This window comes from Pteronotus mesoamericanus, unplaced genomic scaffold, assembly GCF_021234165.1.
Source record: "Pteronotus mesoamericanus isolate MK-2021 breed Mesoamerican mustached bat unplaced genomic scaffold, CSHL_Meso_final scaffold_174, whole genome shotgun sequence".
In the NCBI taxonomy this organism is placed as follows: domain Eukaryota; kingdom Metazoa; phylum Chordata; class Mammalia; order Chiroptera; family Mormoopidae; genus Pteronotus; species Pteronotus mesoamericanus.
Genome location: NW_026555309.1, coordinates 6,238,528 through 6,259,011, shown reverse-complemented (window position 1 = coordinate 6,259,011; position 20,484 = coordinate 6,238,528).

The window sequence follows — 20,484 nt, the reverse complement described above, 5'->3', positions numbered from 1 at the left end:
AGGGCCCCATCCAAGAGGAACCCAGTGAGGCCTACTCTAAGACACATCATCATTAAAATGGCAAATGTCAAAGACAAAGAAAGAATCCTAAAGACAGCAAGGGAGAAACAGGTAGTAACATACAAGGGAACCCTGATATGGCTAGGAGCTGACTTTTCAACAGAAACACTACAAGCCAGAAGGGAATGGCAGGAAATATTCCAAGTAATGAAAAGCAAAGGCCTACAACCAAGGCTGCTCTACCCAGCAATGCTCTCAATCAAAATAGAAGGGCAAATACAGAGTTTCCCAGACAAAAGAAGGCTAAAAGAATATGACTCCACCAAACCAGCACTATAAGATATGCTAAAGGGACTGGTTTAAGAAGATGAAGGAAAAGAATGAGAAAGAGAAAAACACAGGTACAAAGAGAAAACATGAATAAGTTCTATCAATAATAACTCTCAATGTAAATGGACTAAATGCCCCAATCAAAAGACCCAGGATAGCTGAATGGATAAGAAAACATGACCCACACATATGCTGCCTACAAGAGACCCACCTCAGAACAAAAGACCTACACAGATTAAAAGTAAAGGGATGGAAAAAATATTCCAAGCAAATGAGCAAGAAGAAAAAGCAGGAGTTGCAATACTTATATCAGACAAAATAGATTTCAAAACAAAGGCCATAAAAAGAGACCCAGAGGGACACTTTATAATACTTAAAGGAAGAATCTATCAAGAAGACATAAACTTTGTAAGCTTATATGTACCCAGCATAGGAGCACCCAAATATATAAGGACAATCTTGGATGACTTCAAAAAAGATATAGACAGCAATACACTAATAGTAGGGGATTTTAACACCCCACTGTCAAAAATGGACAGATCTTCCAAACAAAACATCAACAAGGATACTGTGGAGCTGAGTGACGCACTGAATCAAATAGACTTCTGACATATATAGAACCTTACATCCCAAAGAAGAAAAATACACATTCTTTTCAAATGCACATGGGACTTTTTCAAAGATAGACCTCATGATAGGACATAAAGCAAGCCTCGGCAAATTCAGGAAAATTGAAATAATGCCAAGCTTTTTCTCGGACCACAAGGGCTTGAAACTGGAAATCAACCTCAAAGAGAAACCTCAGAAACTAGCAAACTCATGGAGACTGAACAGTAGACTATTAAACAATGAATGGGTCAATAATGAGATGAGAAGTAATCAAAAAGTTTCTGGAAACAAATGAAAATGAACATACAACAGTCCAAAACCTATGGACACAGCAAAGGCGGTCCTGAGAGGGAAGTTCATAGCAATACAGGCTTACCTAAAAAAGATAGAGACATTTCAAAAAAAAGACCTAACACTACAACTTCAAGAACTGGAGAAACAACAACAAGTAAATCCCAGAGCAAGTAGAAGGAAGGAAATAGTCAAGATTAGAGCAGAACTGAATGACATAGAGACAAAAAGGACAATTCAAAGGATCAACCAATCCAGGAGTTGGTTCTTTGAAAAGATAAATAAAATTGACAAGCTTTTAAGAAGACTCATTAAGAAAAAAAGGGAGAGGGCCCAAATTAATAATATTGGAAACAAAAGAGGAGAAATAACAACTGATACCACAGAAATACAAAGGATTGTCAGAAACTATTATGAACAATTATATGCCAAGAAATTTGAAAATCTCAATGAAATGGACAAATTTCTAGAAAAATATAATCTTCCAACACTAAAGGAGGAAGAAACAGAAAGCCTGAACAAACTGATAACAGCTTGGGAAAATGAGGCAGTAATTAAGAAACTCCTGGCACACAAAAGCCCGGGGCCGGACGGTTTCACAGGAAAATTTTACAGAACATTTAAGAAAGAGCTAACCCCTATCCTTCTCAGAGTATTCCAAAAAAATCCAAGAGGAGGGAAGACTCCCAGACTCTTTTTATGAGGCCAGCATCACCGTAATCCCCAAACCAGATAAAGACCCTACAAAGAAGGAAAACTACAGGCCAGTTTTGCTGATGAACATAGATGCTAAAATCCTTAACAAAATATTGGCAAACTGCATCCAGCAATACATTAAAAAGATTATCGACCATGATCAAATGGGATTCATCCCAGGGATGCAGGGATGGTTCAATATATGCAAATCAAAAAACATAATTTGTCACATAAACAAAAGGAAAGACAAAAACCACATAATCATCTTAATAGATGCAGAAAAAGCATTTGATAAGGTACAGCACCCATTTATGATCAAAACACTCAGCAAAATGGGAATAAATTGGGTATTCCTCAATGTGATAAAGGCCATATATGAAAAACCTACAGCCAACATCCTACTCAACGGGCAAAAACTAAAAGCTTTCCCGCTAAGATTGGGAACATGACAAGGATGTCTGCTTTCACCACTTCTATTCAACATAGTATTGGAAGTCCTAGCCACAGCAGTCAGACAAGAAAAAGAAATAAAAGGTATCTAAATAGGAAAGGAGGAAGTAAAGCTATCATTGTTTGCAGATGACATGATAGTGTACAAAGAGAACCCTGTAGACTCTACCAAAAAACTCCTCAACCTAACAAGTGAATTTGGCAAAACAGCAGGATACAAAGTCAATATTCAGAAATCAAAGGCATTTTTGTACACTAGGAATGAAATAGAAAAAGAAGAAATAAGAAAAAAAATACCATTCGATATAGCAATGAGAAAAATAAAGTACCTAGGAACAAATTTAACCAAGGAAGTAAAAGACCTGTATGCAGAAAACTATACAACATTGAAGAAAGAAATTAAGGAAGACACAAATAAATGGAAGCATATACCGTGCTCATGGATTGGAAGAATTAATATCATCAAAGTATCCATACTACCCAAAGCAATTAATAGATTCAATGCAATTTCTATTAAAATACCAATGATGTATTTCACAGAAATAGAACAGACATTTCAAAAATTTATATGGAACAATTAATGACCCCAAATAGCTGCACCAATTTGAGAAAGAAAAACAAAGTAGGAGGGATCATAATCCAGACATCACACTGTACTACAAAGCCATTATACTCAAAACAATCTGGTACTGGCACAAGAACAGACCCATAGACCAGTGGAACAGAATAGAAAGCCCAGAAATAAGCTCAGGTCTATATGGGCAACTGATATGTGACAAAGGGGGCAGAAGCATAAAGTGGAGTAAAAATAGCTTCTTCAACAAATGGTGTTGGGAGAGCTGGACAGCTACATGTTAAAAATGAAATTGGATCATCACCTGACACCATACACAAAAATAAACTCAAGATGGATAAAAGACTTAAATATAAGTTACAACACCATCAAAGTCCTAGAGGAGAACATTGACAGGCAACTCTCAGATATCCTACGCAGCAATTTTTTCACTGATATGTCTCCTAAAACAAGGGACATAAAGGAAAGAATAAACAAGTGGGACCTCATAAAAATAAGAAGCTTCTGCACAGCTGAAGAAAACATAAGCAAAATGAAAAGGTAGCCAACCCTATGGGAAAATATATTCGCTAATGATACATCAGATACAGGTTTGATCTCCAAGACATATAAAGAACTCACTCGATTCCACTCCAGGAAGACAAAGGATCCAATCAAAAAATGGGCAAAGGACCTGCGCAGATGCTTTTCCAAGGAGGCGATACAGAGGGCCCAGAGGCATTTGAAAGGATGCTCAGCATCACTAGCCATCAGAGAAATGCAGATCAAAACCACAATGAGATACCACTTCACACCACTCAGAATGGCCATCATAAACAGATCCACAAAGAACAGGTGCTGGCGAGGCTGTGGAGAAAAGGGAATCCTAGTACACTGTTGGTGGGAGTGCAGACTGGTGCAGCCATTGTGGAAAGCAGTGTGGAATTTCCTCAAAGAGCTGAAAATGGAACTGCCTTTTGATCCAGCGACTCCCCTGCTGGAACTATACCCTAAGAATCCCAAAACGTCAATACAAAAGAACCTATGCACCCCAATGTTCATAGCAGCACAATTTACAATAGCCAAGTGTTGGAAGCAACCTAGATGGCCATCAGTAGATGACTGGATCAAAAAATTATGGTACATTTACACAATGGAATACTACACAGCAGAAAGAAAGAAAGAACTACTAAACTTCACAACAGCATGAATTGAACTGAGCATTATGCTAAGCGAAATAAGCCAGGGGGCGAAAGACAAAACCATATGATCTCACCTGTAAGTGGAACCTAACCAACAAAACAAAGATGCAAGGAAAATAAGACCAGAAACACTGAAAGAAAAAGAAACCAACTGAGACAAGAGGGAAAGAGGGAGGAGTGGGTGGGGGAAAAGGAAGGGAAGGGGCAAGTCAAGGAACATATAGCAAGGACTCTTGGACAAAGTCCAAATGGGGAAGGATTGAGGGAGGGAGAGTGGGGAGGGAGGCAGGTGAAAGTGGAGGGGGAAGGCGGAGACAAATGCATTTGGAAAAATAAATTAATTAAAAAAAAGTAATTAGGAGCTATAGTTTTCTCTGATAATTCTATACTACCAAGTATGAATTTACTCCTTTCCACCTTTTCCTAACCTGACCCATAAAAGTTTTCTTCCAGCTTTGTTTGACTTTTTGATTCTTCTATTTATTTTAATTTTTAAATTGGATGCATAAATGGAAATTTAAGCCACAGTATAAGCCCCAAACACAGTAGGTCAGTGTCAGCTCATTTTACCAGAGTAGTGTGTATGTTTATTCTTGTGTATTTCTCAGGCACGAGAGTACTTTCTTGATGTAGTTCCCTCCGTGGATGAAGTTCTGCACTCTGCACCACCTGATGCAATACTCACTCTAGAGCAGAAATCACAGGCTGAATTTTTATTATGATGGGATCACTTGCTGTTGAAATAGGATTTTTCGGTTCCATTTGCAGCTTGCCACCTGATAAATGCTAGATTATGAGTCAGAATAATAAACATGGAGGTGTAGTAGGAGGCCAAAAAGCTTTCCATTGTCTAATGTTACATTTGTCTTTTTAGGAGTATTCTCAAAGGAAAACAAAATTTGAATGTGTGCCTGTATACTAACAGTTTCTGGAAATGGCACTGCCTATCCATTTTCTTTTTAAATAAAGGCTTTCTTCTGCAAACGGTTCATATAACCAGTTATTTGGCTTGAAATGGCCTCCCCATGAAAATGCCTGTTTTAATGTCAAGTCAGGGAATAGCAAAGCTTTGCTGGAGTCCCAGTGTCTAGCAGATATATTATAAATTTAATTTCATGGCAAAGTGAAGTCTATTACAGAAAATCAGAAAGAACTACCTTCTCAGCAAGGCCATCTCTCTTTTTTTATTGAGTCCTTTTTTGTGTAGCTTTTTCAAGCTTTGTCTGCACCTGCCAATAAAAAGGGGCTCATTGTTTGAGGACAATACTGACAAATTGACCAGCAAACATATTTCCAGTGGTGGGTGGGGGCAGAAGTCCAGGAGACAGGCATTGCTGCTACCTGGCTTATTATACTGTAACTGAGGAGCTCAGCCTTGTTAACAATTTTCGTTCCACTAAATTTGAATAGTCTTGGTTCTCTTGTTGTCTTTATACTTGTCAGTGAAGCTGGGGCATTGTTATAAATTTTGCTGCTACAAGTGTAAGCCAAGGAGGACGGATAATGAGGTGGATGTCAGAACCATGGTGCCCTGTAGGAATCCCAAAGGTTCTCAGAGACAGGTAAAAAAACTTCCCAGCTATATCTAAAGTGTTTCTTAATTGGTGTTGACTGATTTTTTTTGTTATTTGATATAGCAAATTAATTAGAGGTCTCTTGGTTATTCTGAAAAACAGCCAATGACTTTTAAGTGGCTGGCTTGGCCCACAATCATTTTTCTGTAGGGTCAACATAAAATATGAGAGGGGAGAGGGAAATCAAAAAAGAATTTTATTCACCTATAATGTGAAAACAATGAGCTGGTACTATCATTATTAAAACCTCTGGAACTGAGATTTTTGAGGGATTTTCTTTTGAAAATTACCATGAAATATAAATACTAGGTTTTTCTAGTATTTGTAGAGGTGAACTAGACAACATATTAATTAGAAAAAGAAAGAAACACTACTAGTACCACAGTTCTTCTTTAGCTAGGTGAATGGTTAGGAGTCTCCCTAGACATGGCTTCATTAAAGCCTGGTGGCCCAGTTTAAGCCTAAACCAATTTCTTATGAATTCTTTTTTAACTACTTCTCTGTGAATACCTGTGATGCTCTTGGCATTCTTGTAAGTTTTGTGAAGTACAGACATAATAAATATGGTCTCTATCCTCAAGGAACTAATGATACATTCAGTAGTCTCTATAGATTTAAAAAAAAAACAAAATAGTGACTTTTTCTAGAAGTTTTACAGTTTCAGGCCTTATGGCTAAGTCTTTAATCCATTTGAGTTGATTTGTGTGTATGGTAAAAGATAAGAATGCAATTTTATTCTTTTGTATGTGGATATTTAGTTTTCTGAGCACCATTTGTTTAAGAGAATGTCTCTTCCCCATTGTATTATGTTGGAACCCTTATTGACAATCATTTGACCATATATACAAGGGTTTATTTCTGGACTCTCTATTCTGTTTTATTGGTCTACATGTCTGTCTTTATGTCAGCACACTTTTTAAAATTACTGTAGCTTTATAATATATTTGAATCATAAGTTTAATGCCTCCATATGTTCATTCTTCTAAGATTATTTTAATTATTCAGGGCTCATTGTGACACTATGCACAAATGTCAACTGAAAATTGAAGACTTTAACATACAACTCAAAACTATAAAACTTCTAGAACAAAACATAGGAGGATAACTTCATGAAGGTGGTTTTGGCAATGAATTCATAAATATAACACCAGAGCCAAAGGCATCAAAAGCAAAAATAAACAACTGTGGGCAAATCAAACAAAGTCTTCGCCATAGCAATAATCAGGAAAATGATTATTGACAAGCTGTGGAATCGAAAAATATTTGCAAGCCATATATCATATAAGGGGTACATTTTCAAAATACATAAAGAACTTCTATAACTCAACAGAAAAAAAAAATGGAAATACCTAACAACTCAATTAAAAAACGTATAAATGAATTTAATAAACACTTTCTCCAAAGAAGATTTGCAAATTGTGAACAGGTATGTGGAAAGATGCTCAACATTACTAATCATCAGGGGAACGAAAATCAAAACCATAATGAGCTGTCACATCATACCTGTTAGGGTGGTTATTATTTTTTAAAAAAGGATAACTATTGGCAAGTATGTAGAGAAAATAGAACCCTTTAGAGTGGTAAACTGTTCAGTCACTATAAAAAGCAGTATGAAGTTTCCTCCAAAAATTGAAACTGGAGCTACCATTTGATCCAGGAATCCCACTTCTGGATATTTAAACAAAATAATTGAAATTAGTATTGCAAAAAGATATTGAAGCACTATTCACAATAGTCAAGATAGGGATATAACCTAAATAGCTATCAAAGGATGAATGAGTAAAGAAATATGAGAAATATATAATTATTTGGCTGTTAAAAAGGAGGAAATATTTTAGTATGCAACAACATAGATGAAACTTGAGGACATTATGCTAGGTGAAAAATACTGCACAATTATATGAAGTATCTGAAATAGTCAAATGGTGGTTTTCAAGGGCAGAGGATAAGAAGAAACGGGAGTGTCTAACCAATGGGTCTAAATTTCAGTAATGCCAGATGAATTAGTTCTAAAGATCTGTTTTACAACATTGTGCCTATAGTTAGTGATATGTATTTTACACTAAAAATTCATTAAGAGGGTAAATATGCTAAATGTCCTTACCACAATAAAATAGAAATGTTAAAAATAGTGTTGTAATAACAATAGTCACAGTGACATTTACTGAATATTTACCAAGTGTCAGGCACCAAAGTGTTCCTTGGGTGTCTAATATAATTTTTACAACAACATTTATGGAAGCTTTTGTAATGTCCATTTTACCAATGGGAAAACTGGTATTTAGAAGAGTCATGAAACAAGCCCAAGGTTGTGCAATTAGTGTGAGTCCCCAAATCTTTTTGATTCTAGAGTCTGTATTCTTGATTACTATTCTTCTTTCTCAGTGGAGATACTATTTGAGATGTAATAAATATATTTTTCAAATTGCTTAAGGTCTCCATGTAAAACGTTGCAGATTGGGGAAAAAACTCATTTTATTTCTGTGTTCAGATATCTTCCTTCATTAATTAATATACTTAGTGAACATTTGTTGAATGGATTATTGTGTAGATGCTTTTTTTTTTTAATTAAAGAAATTATACTAAAATTTTAAAGTTAGCAAAATCTTTTCATGTCATTATCTTGCCTTTTAAGAGACTGGGGGAAATAAAACAATTTCACAGTAATGTTCCACTGATTTAATTAAGTTGGGGTAAAAAATATATAAGAAATTTACTATTTTAACCATTTTTAGTGTATAGTTTAGTAGCATTAAGGACTTTCACATTGTTGTGCATCCATTATATTCATCCATCTCCACAACTTAGTTATCTTGTCAAACTGAAATCCTATATCCATAACCCACTCATTTTTTAAAGAAAAGTATATTTGAAAGTGTTTATATTCTGGTTTAGTATTTTCCAAGCAACCACTTAACATGCCATTACCCAGAAATTTGACAGAATTAATCTTCTAATAAAAAAGAGGAAACAAGAATTTTATCCTAAAAATGTTATAAATTTGGGGGGTTATCAGATTTATGGAACTTAATTCTCAAACTTGGCATCATTGGGATCACAAACTAATCAGTTGAATCAATGAGCCACAAACTGAAAAATTTGCCAGTGCCAGATAATAAATGTTAGACATCAGAATTTGGTTTTATAGGGATAGAGAAACCAAGGCTCAGAGAGCTGGAGTGACGGACCATAATTAGATAGTGAGTTGAGCAGCACAATTGAGTGTCATATCTATAAGTAGAATGTAGAGCAAAAACAAGCAGTAGGTGGGTACGCTTTACAAAGTACTGTGTTGGAAAGAGAACCTAGATGACTGAAAGTGTTAGAAGGGCCTTTACAAAGTAACCTACTCATCAGTGAAGCCTGACTCACCTATGATTTTCTATATCCTTGTGTACAGATATAATGAGAGATTTGGGAGGCCATTGTCCTGGGTGAAATGTGTATGTATGCTTATGTGTTGGGAATAAATGTTATGGGGCATCTACTATTCAATATCTGCCCTTAAAAATCTTTCAGATAACAGAGGTGTAGGCATGGTATTATGTCCTAGTAAAAATCGCACAACTAGCTGACACAAGCAGCAAGAATCTCTCATTGAAGAACTTTGGAGTTAAGAGAGACTGTAATAATCATTTAGATAAATTTCTCCAGCCAGGTTTGGAGGATAACAGATGTTATCTGAAAAATTGGGGGAAACTATGGGATATATAAACTGAATGTAGTTTTTCTTGTTTGTTTTTGAACTATTGAGCTTCTCAGTGTCTTTAATGTCAATATGCACTTAAACTTTTATAACAGATTAATAATAAAAAATATATTCTAAATTTACATGGCCATGAAGCCTGCTTTCTTTGGGTACAGCTTTAGGAATTAATCTTCCAAGAAACACTTTGGAAAACCCTAATCTATTCTGATAGCTATGTCCTAACAGGAGCCATGATAAACTTATTCATCACACTATCACTTAGTTTTAGGCCTGTAACTACTTAAAATCCACGTAATGTTTAATCTAAAATAATCGGTAATCATTGCTTGTCTTGAGACAAAAATAAATATATTAACAATAAATAAAATGTCCTTGCTTATTAGAATTTGGCAGTGTGAGAATCTGGCTTAAGTTCATATTTCAATTAATTAGCAGGTAGGTTGCTCTTGGCTCCTCAGTGTAACAGAACGTCTAAACTTCAAGGCACTTGAACTGTAAGGATGTATTATTCTCTACATAATAAAAAGTGGGCTGCAGAGTGGGTCAGCCCTTCACTGAAGTCAGTGAGGATCAGGCTGCTGCTGTCCTTCAGGTCCACCATTCTCAGTGTGACAGTGATATTGCCATTGTGGCTGCAGCAGCTCCAGGCATCACGTCCTAACAGCCATGTCAGATGTGGAACTAAGCTGCTTTCAAAACTCTGCTTTCTATTCTCTATCGTCCTCACCCAATAGATTTCCCTGCAGGTCTCATGAGCCAGAATGGGTCACACACCCAGGTTCTCGCAGCAAGAGAGACTGAGAAAGTGAGTGTCTGGCCTTTCAGTCTCCGTCCTGGGTGCTGCCTCTGCCTGGAAGGAGGGGGAGGAGGACAGTTATGCCCTACATGTGTATTTATATTTAATTACTATTTTGCTGCGGCGATGTGCTGGGTTTCTATTGCCTAAAACTTCTTTGTTCAGTAATTTAAAATGAAATTAAATGCTGAACTACTTTATAGCAACTCTGTGAATACAGATTTATTGCAGAAAATGTGAGTATTATAGAAGGAAAGATTCTTTTGATACGCCTGAATCCTTTAATTATCTTTAGAGTTTATTTTTCTCCTTCACCAGTTTGTTTTAAATTAAAGGCTTTCTAGCATGATTATAGACCCTAATTTCAAAGAAAGCTATTGTTCGCAGGGAAAAAGTGAGAATACATCAAGTGCTGGCTTTGTCAATGCTCTTTCTTCCCTTGTCCTGTTCCAGTTTACATTCCTCGTGTTCCTTCCTTTTTACATTCCTAGCTAGGCTCCTGGATTCTGGTTTACTCTGGTAGTCCAGAAGTCTCGCCGTTCTCTGTCCTTCCAGTCGCAGGAAGTAAATGGAGACAGTGGGGACTGATCACAGTGACGGGTTTTGTTGTTGTTTGTTAGCTTTCTTGCCCCTCTTGAGCCCGGCTTGGAATATATAGATGGAAAAGTTGGGCGCTGCAGGACAATAAGCAGCTCCCTGATCTCCTGTTTTTGACCTCATGTACTTCTCCTCCGATGTCCTGACAAATGAGCCTGAGTAGAAAAGGCAGTGTGACAAGAAAACATGGTCAAAAGTAATCAGAGTGTGATCAGATTAGTTCGTGACTCTGATAAGAGGCACAGGCCATATACATGGCACGTGTGAAATTGCCACAGGGTAAATGCCAGGGGAGCCAACATTATCTGGGGTGTCATCTGGAGGCGTGCTGATGGTCCCTGAAGACCTTCGGCTCATTTTCAAGTATCTTAACCAGGATACACTGAAATGCACCCTTAGAAAGGTAATTCTAAGAGTACAAAAGTGAACTGGGGATGGAGAAAAGTCTGGTGGTGTTTGGGGCGCTGGCCTAAAGGGACGGATGAGGGATTGATGTCATCATTTAAAAATTCTTTCTTCATTCAACAAATACTTAGAGTCGACCTGGAAACTCTTTGAGATGCAGGGAATTCAACAGTGAACAAAACACATTCCTTACCCTCTGGGAACATACATTCTAGCTGAGGGAGAATAACATAAAGAAATAAACATAAATAAGTAAATGTATTGGCAGACCGTGATAAAAGCCAGGAAAATAATAAAGCAGGATGAGGGGATAGAAATGCTGGGCCTGGGGTAAGGTAGCAGTTTGTTACTTTATAAAAGGAGACACAGATTGCTTATAGATAAAGTGACTTTTAGAGAAGACCTGAAATAATTCATCAAGGTGTTTGGAGAGACTGTACTGTACTAAAGAAATATCAAAAGCAAAAGCCATGATGAGATGGGAACATGCTTACCAATTATGAGGAACAGCAAGTAAGATACTGTTGCTAGAGAAAAGAGTGATGTAGAGGATGGTAGCAGAGAGACAGATTATCTTCAGCCTTGGAGGCCAGTGTAAGGACTTTGGCTTTAAGTCTGAGTGGGGAGGGAAGCCATTGGAGGTATTTTACCAAAGGAGGAACATGTTTTAAAACTTCTCTGGATGCATAATATAGACTAGATTGTAGAAGAAGGGAAATTAGGAGGTCAGTGTAATCCCAGTGAAGGATGGTGCTGGCTCAAACCAGGTAGTCAGATTCTGAGTATAGTGTGATATGACTGGATATAGAGTAGGCATACCGTTTGACCTAAGTGTGAGAGAAAGAAATTCAGTTTAGCTCCAAATTGGTTTTGTGGAGGTTTTGTTTGTTCTGCCTGAGAAGTTAGAATATCCATTTGAACAATGGAATTTACTTGATGGAGGCTTGTGGAAGACCAGGTCTTTAGCAAAATCAGGAATTCTGCTTTAGATATGGTAAATTTGAGAAGCTTATTAGGTGGCTAAATGGAGACATTAAATAAGTGGTTGGATATAGAAGCCTGGAGGTAAGGCAGAAATGAGGGAGATTTCGGCAGGAAATGGAAATTTAGAAGTCATTTGCATATAGATAGTATTTTAAAGCATGAGACTAGATAGTGTTACCTGTGTAGAGAAGCCAAATGGTCCAAGGACACAGACTTAGAGCAATCAGTCCTTTAGAAGTTGGAGAGATAAGTAGCAATGAGTACAGGAGATTGGGAAGGAGTGGCCCTAGAGCAGGGTGTCACAGAGGCCAAGTGCAGACACTGTTTGGAGAAACAGGAAGTAACCGTTGCTGACAAAGTTGCAGATGGGTTAGGAAGGATTAGGACTGAAAATTGGCCATTAGATTTAGTATCAGAGTGGTGACCTCAATAAGAACCATTTTGGTAAAGTGGTAGACAAGTGCATGAAAGTCATTCGTTCAAGAGAAATTTGAAGGTTGACAGCAGAATTGGCAATTACAGATGACATTTGAGGACATTTATTGTAAAGAGAAGCAGGTACATGATTTGACAGCTGAAAGTTCAAGGGTGAGCTTTTTTTGTTATTGTTTGTTTTTTAAAGACTGGGAATATTTATTATGTGATATCCAAAGTAGAGATAAAATAGAGTAGTAAGAGTCAGGAGCCATTTGAAAATAGATTAACTAAGATTTGATGACGTCTTTGCATGTAGAAGGGAATGAAGTAGTTGAAGAGTAAACCACTATTTCTACTTTGGGAAACATATATGAATAGTACCAATTTAAACTTGGTACGTTGAGAGATGAATATTTCTGATTTGTCCTGAACTTCCCTTTTTTTGACAGAAATTTATGATGGTAAGATTCAATAGGAGTTAGAGCTGGAAATAATAATGGGTATAATAGTGATGATAATGTAGTTAACATTTACTGAGTAGTTTCAATGTAGCTTAGATCCACTATCTAACAATAGAGTATGTACTGTAATTAACTCTGTTTTAGAGATGAGGAGACTGAAACCCACAAGAGTGAATCAACTTGCCAGAGGTGTCAGACCTTGTTAATGTCAAATCCAGGTGCACTAATAAGGAAGTATAGTTTATGCAAGAAATTCTATTAACTCAAGTAAAAGTTTGAGGTGGGCAGATTTTCACTGGGTATAGAAGCAAACCGGGAACTTGGATTTTAATAGTCAGTCCAGTTTTCTTCTATCACTTTTACATCTTCATCAGACAAATGGTAATTGCCTAATCAACTGGAACTAGTGTCATCCAAGTTCATTTTCTTCCTGGCTCTAGTTTTCTTTTTTCATTTCAGTTCTTATTGGGGCTGAATGAGAAATTCGTGGAATGACTTCAAGTTTGTGTTGTCTTACTGACATTACAGTCCATCTTGCTACTAAAAAGATACCTTTGTTTCTAACTAGAACAGAAAGATAAAATATTAATTTGAGCCTACGTTTTAAAATATACTTGAATGCGCGTGCACGCGTACACACACACACACACACACACACACAGCCCTGGATCCCCTATGAACCACTACTGAAAATACTGTCCAAGGTATTTAGACATCTAACTCTTTCCAAGTTCTCTAAGTGTTGAGGTTTGCCAGTTTCCCACTCCCTATGTACCCTTGATTTTCTCACTGAATCTCCTTTCAGAAAGGATGTGGACCAAATACTTCATGCGTATTTTTTAACACACCTTTCCCATGCCTGCTGGTACCCCTCTGGTCTATTGCTGTTTGCAGTTACTGCACACACAAGACTGTGTTGAGAATTGGAGAATGAGGTAGTTCTTATACTTTTCAAACATGTTTTACATGTGGATTTCTGTCTTTACCTGAGTCTTTTCATCGCAGGGATGTGAGCACAAATAACTTTTGTAAGAACTGACAGTCATGATTTTAATTCTAATGCTACCACTTATTGTCTGTGTGACCTTGGCCAAGTTATTTAATATTCCCTGAGCGGAGGCACATAAGCTATTGTTTTCCTATACCTGCTAAGTTTTTTTGAATTAAACTTTAAGAATAATCCAGTATATTTTATCTATTTATTATTAGTCCCAATTATTTTTAATGTGTTAATATTATATAAATGCATTGTAAACAGATGTGAAAAATTCGACTCCTGTACAGCTGTCAGTTTTAAGTGATAAGGCATCTGGGATGACATCTGCACTGGCAGGGGTGTTTGAATGAGAATAATGAACAGATCTCAGTGCAAATTAGTAGAATTAGTAATTTTTCCTACATGTATTTTGTTAAAGTTAACTCTTGAGACTAATTAAGTTTTTAATGGACATTCAGACTTTTAACTGCATTTAAATATTTGAAAAGAGAAGAAAGGAAGAAAAGAAGAGAGTCAAGCAGCCAGTCATGTTTTATGTATCAGGATTATCGTTCCATTTTTGGGTGATGTAATTAGATGGGAAGCAAACAAGAGAGTTGTCAGGAAATGCTGAAAGACATTGAAGTTCACATGAAGATATATATATAAACTTATAATTTTATATATATATTTGATTATAATTGTCTTATGAATATCAAATAATATCTCCACTCCTACAGCCTCACCTATCCTCTAAGATACATTTTCTTTTGGCAGTTCTGTCCTCTGTCAAGATGCTGTTCATTTTGATAAGATTTCATTCATATAAAAAAGTTTAGTCCTTGGGGAAGGAAGGTAAGGAGAAAAGCAGAGTATGATTTGCCTCATATGCTGCCACCCCTAACGATGTCTTGGTCCATAGAAAAGAACAACCTTCACCATGTTTCATTTTGTAGAAAAGAAGTCACATGCTCAAATTTTCTTGGAGGCCAGAGTGACATGGGACAATAATCAGAGTCCTTGTGGTTTTAATTTTGGTCTTATTTGCAACATGGAGCACTTTTAATTATATTTTCTTTTGAAAGTTTTTTTCTCTGCAGTGTTTTACATTTTGGGCTCCTACTTTTCCACTTAACTGTGCATTACAAGTTATCCCCAAAGGGCTAAGTCCCATGGCCCTCTGCCCTTTTCATTCTCTCTGGTGACCCTTTCCAATCCCCTCTTAGACGGGCTGGGTATCCAGCCCTCATCTCTCTGTTAAGCTAGGATTTATTTATCTAAAAATAAATACCCAAAAGCTTAGTATCCAAAACTTAAAATTCATTATTTTGCTCTGAAACATACTTCTCCCATAAGCCTTCTTCTTTTTGTGAGTATCTCACAAAAACTACCCTGTTGCCCGAGATAGAAATCTAGGCACCATTTTTTTGTTTCCTCTTCTCCACATCCAATCAGTCATGGTATTTTTTGGATTCCACCTTCTTGATATCCACCCCACCCCCAAACTTTTCCATGCCACTGCTGCTGGCTTAGTCCTGGCTCTACAATTAATTTCTTGCCTCAGTTTTTCCAATTTTGTCCTCTGATCCATTTCTTTTCATATTGCCACAGAAGTAATCTAACATGCAAAACAGGATCTTGTCACTCTCCGCTTGAATCCTTCATTTGTTTCTTAGACAATTCAGAAAAAAAAACATTAAGACACTTTGGCTTAGCACAGTAGAAAATGATCTGCCTTCCATGCACAGCTCTGATGTCATTTCCCTCCAATTACCCACGCCCTCCCTTTTTGCCAGTCTTACCTATTTACAGGCTGTCTTGTGAATGTATCACGACATATTCTCTTCTAAAAGTGCTTACCCTCTTCCTTCTCTACTTAATACCAGGTCATATTGAAAATTTCAATTGTGCCATTTGCTCTTGAAAGCTCATAATGGTTAAAAGAGTCTCTTAAATTTGCATAGCAAATCCAGCAAAGAAGGTAAGCTTGGAAGCAGGTTTCTGATAATCCAGCAGACACATATTAAGCACCTATTAAGAAATTCTTAAATTGAGTGATATATGCTTCATGCCTCCAATCAACTGACTGTTCAGTGAAGCAGGCACAGGAGGAAATCAACAGGAGGCACGGTAGCCCAGTGTTGAAGAACATGGTCTTTGGAGGCAGAGGACTTCAAATCAGTAACTGCCTGTACCTTTCCAAGCCGTGTGAACTTGGGGATGTTGTTGAAACTCTCAAATATGTTTTCATAATCTGCTTATATCAGAATAAAACTATCTTCCTGAAGGGGCTCTTGTGGAGATTACGTTAAACAAGATGATGTACCTTACTCGTAGTAAGTGCTCACCTCATGGCGGTGAGAAGGAGGGTGTTGATGATGGCCTGACTGCAGTGCCCTGGGACAAGGCGGCGGGACATGCAGGAGGGGTTCACGAAAACACAGAGAATGGGCACCTCATTTCCGGGGTGCCTATGAAGTCTTTTAGTAGTTTAATCTCTTCATGGATAAAAATGAAAGGAATAAAAATCTAATAGTCATGAGGATTAAATGAAACAATGTGTGTGAACATACCTTCAAAGAACCTGGAGAATTTTGTATTCTTAGTGAGTATTGATTAAAATTAGAGTTTATGTATTGATTTTTTTCCCCTCCTGTGTTGTTAAAGTAGATAACTTTTGATATTTTTAATGACAGTCAACTATGGTATAAATATATCCTTTAGAATATTTATCATTCAAACTTTAGTTAGTGTCCAGGAACATTGCCTAATAAGAAATCAGATAAGTTTCCATATTCATAATAATTCAATATGTACATATCTTCTCTGTACCATAACCAGGCCTGTAAGTTCTTGCATGTACCCAGCACTTACTGAGGACCAAAGTGTCCAGCCCAAGGCTGGATATTTGTCAGATGACTGAGGTGTCATCACAGAGAAGGATGTCTACAGAGCCTGGAAGAATAACATGCCTCCCTTTGAATCCATCACTTTGATCTGTCACTGAGAGGAACTCTGTATAAGGTCTTTTCACAAACTTTGAGAGAAGTTCCAAGTGCTCTTCCATTGATGAAGTGGTGGCGGGAAAATGGAGACAAATGTATTTGAATGATAAAAAAATGTAATAAAACAAAGTATGGATGAGCCAGCCTGTGCACTGAATAGAATTGCCCCAGAGAGCCTGCAAAGTACTGCATCATATCTGCGTCTCCATGGAGCACGGAAGAAATAGAGCCATTGCAGAGAAAGGGCTGCCATTGCGTTCTGAAGTCCCTGCACATTAAAGGGATTTAAGACATGAGTCTAGAGAGTCAGGCAAGGGTTTGGTGAGGAAGAGCTCTGAATATCATTTGGGGGTTGGGTGGTATTCATTCTCTATATGGTAGGGAGGACAGACTAGAACGGGGGGACACCGGTGTTTGAGAGACCTGTGGTAATGATCTAGATGATACATGGTAAAGTCTGAACTAGGGAGCTTGAAAGATGTATAATCTACATTTCATCTGAGCCTTCTTGCCTTAGAGTTGAACTGAAATTACCTTCTTCTACAACCCACTCCCATTTTTACTGTTGGTAGAAATCCAAATCCTGCCCCAAGATTTCAGGGGCTAGGGGGTGGAGAAGAGCCTTATGTGCTCCTGGGCTCTATTACCTATTTAGATTTCATGATCAGATTTTTCTCAGACCAAGTGTTCACAAGTTTTATGAGCTTAATTCAAGTTTTTTTTTTTAAAGGATGCCATCACTTAGCACCCGGGTTTTAATTCCTTTACTGCTCCTCTTCTCTCTCTTCCTCCCATTACTGCTCCTCATTCTTGATGTCCTGATTGTTCAATAAGTGATGCAATGATTTCTCACTCTCTTATTCAGAGAAAATTAGCTTCCTCAACTTACAATTCTTCCAACAAACATTTGTTGAGCTGCTCTCAGTGCTGTGCCTTGTGATCTGTGCTGGGCAGAGAACGGTGAATAAAAATACCCATTTCTGCCCTTCTGGAGTTTACAGACTGTGAAGAAGAGAGTTTAATCAAATAATCCCACAGATACATGGATTATTATAAATGAAAACATTGCTAAGGGAAGAGACACTGTGCTATGAGAGGGGCCAGAGAGAGTTTTCCTGGGGACATCTGAGCCAAAAAGCAGGGGCTGAGTAGAACACTAGGGAAAGGATTCATGGGGCAGGAAGCACCTTTTCAATGGTATGGAATGGCCACACACAAGCCCTGTGGTAGAAGGTGCTTAATGACAATTGAAGAACTGAAGGCTGAACCAGCATCTGCTTGCAAATTCCCAAACCCCAAATCAAGTTGGTCAGTAAATGAGGGCCTTGGTTTGCCCAGCTTTACAGCTCTTATTGTAAGGGTTAGCATCAGTCTCTTGTTGCGAAGATTCCCTAGGTTTTTTAGAAGACATGGTTCGCTCTCTACTTAGGAAAGGTGACCTGGGCTAAGATACACTACTATAAAACATTTCTCAGCAAATATTTACTAAGCACTCTTTATGTGCTAAGCCAGCTGAGCCAACCATTCTAGGTGATAGGGGTGTGGGAATGAACAAAACAGATAAAAGTCTTTGTCTTTGTGGAACTTAACATTTTCCTAGGGAAGAAAGTAGACAAGATAAATAAAATGTGCAGTTTGCTAGACAGTAAAAAGTGGTAAGGAGAAGAAACATGGAAGAAAAAGTATATGAAGATTCAAGGGAAGGGGTTAAATGTTATAAAAGTTAACCAGAAAAGGACCAGAAGAGGAGTCTCTACAAAGGTAACTTTCAAAAAAACTTGAAAGAAATGTAGCTAGCCACGTGGCCACCTGCGGAGAAAGCGCTTCAGGCAGAAGGAAGGAAGTCTGGGATAGGAGGGTAGCTGGTGTGTTAGAGGAGGAGAAAGAAACCGAAAGGATCTGGGAGATGTTGGGGAGATGACTGAGAGGGGTAGAAGCCATCCACAGCCCACAGTGCCTGGTTTGTTGTCTTCTGGCCTTGGCTCTCTTCTGCACTTGGCTCTCCTCTGAGAGATCTGGGGAGATGCCGGGTAGTTCAAAGATGAGGAAAGACTTGATCCGAGTTGCATTGCAAGGGGACTGCTATTTCTATCTCCTTTTCCAGGGCCGCACCTATGCTGTGTGTAGTTGAGATGGGTCTCTTAAAGTGTATTCCAGTAGGACTTTCTGTCTTCACCTGAGCTGAGAAAAGTTAGATGCCTTTTTACTGACAGCGATAAAAGAGGGCTCCTGGCTGCCTCATACATGTGGCAGGAAGAAGGTAGCCTTTCAGAACCTCTTGAGGCAGAAGTTGCTGGGGGTCTCAGTGGTGACTATTATTTCTCAGGGCTTTATTATTATTATTATTATTATTTTATGATTTCTCATGGCTTTATGTCAACAACACTCATAAAAGCAGGTAAGGAATGGATGAATGGAAAAGTAAAAGAATGAAGATGAAACATGTGCCCTGAGCAGCTTTGCTCAAAGCTAAGTGATTTGCTCAAACCTGTAGTGAAGAAGCTGAACAAGAAAGAACTAAGTTCCTTGTTCCTTCTGAATGGTCAGTCATTTCTCCCCTTTTCCTTTGGATCTGGACACCTTTCAGTCTGGGAAGAGTTGTGTGGTTGTTTCTGTGATTGGACCTGAACAGTGAGTACTCCACACAAACTGCAGAAGATCTTAACACTAATAATTCCCTACTGAGCCACCAGTTTAACTTAAAACAATCCTTTATTTACTTCTCAGATGGTGAAAGGGGGGAATACTTCCTGAGATACTTATCATTATGGAAAAAATGCAGGAGGTAGGTTAATGAATAAAAGTCCTGGCCCAGAAATCAGCATCCCTCTAAGGCACAATGCCTTGGGTTTGCTGAGGTGCTAAAGCACTGTGTGTGATGAATCTTAAATCATTTTAGCACAACCCATCACAGTGGACCTTTTTCTTGTGCTCTGAATCTGTTCAGTACTGAGTCTCAAAGTTTTCCATCTTCATTTTATAATAATTTGGATATACCTGAAAGCAGGGGATACATTTGAACACTGAAGTTGAATTGAATTTTCAACATAGGGAATTGTCTTTTGAATTATGTATTATATAATGAAGTGCACTCTTGGTGTAATTAAAGTTTCTTAATTCACAGATATGTCACTTTTCACGTCATTGAACACTCAAGGGTCTCTAAATGAACTAAAACTAGAAGGTTGTGATTTTCTTTACAACTGTATTTTTCATTGGCCTTAATGCAAAAGCTAGTCTGACAAGGTATTTGAAGGACTCCTGTAAATGTTAAATCCTGCATATTGTTGATAAAGGAATTTCAGAAATCATACTAGGCATATCATGGGGCTGAAAAATGGAAAATCAGCATATTAAATCAATGCTTAATAAAACTTACCTGTTAATTCAGTTCATAAAACTCTCGACCTTCATTTTAGGAGAGATAAC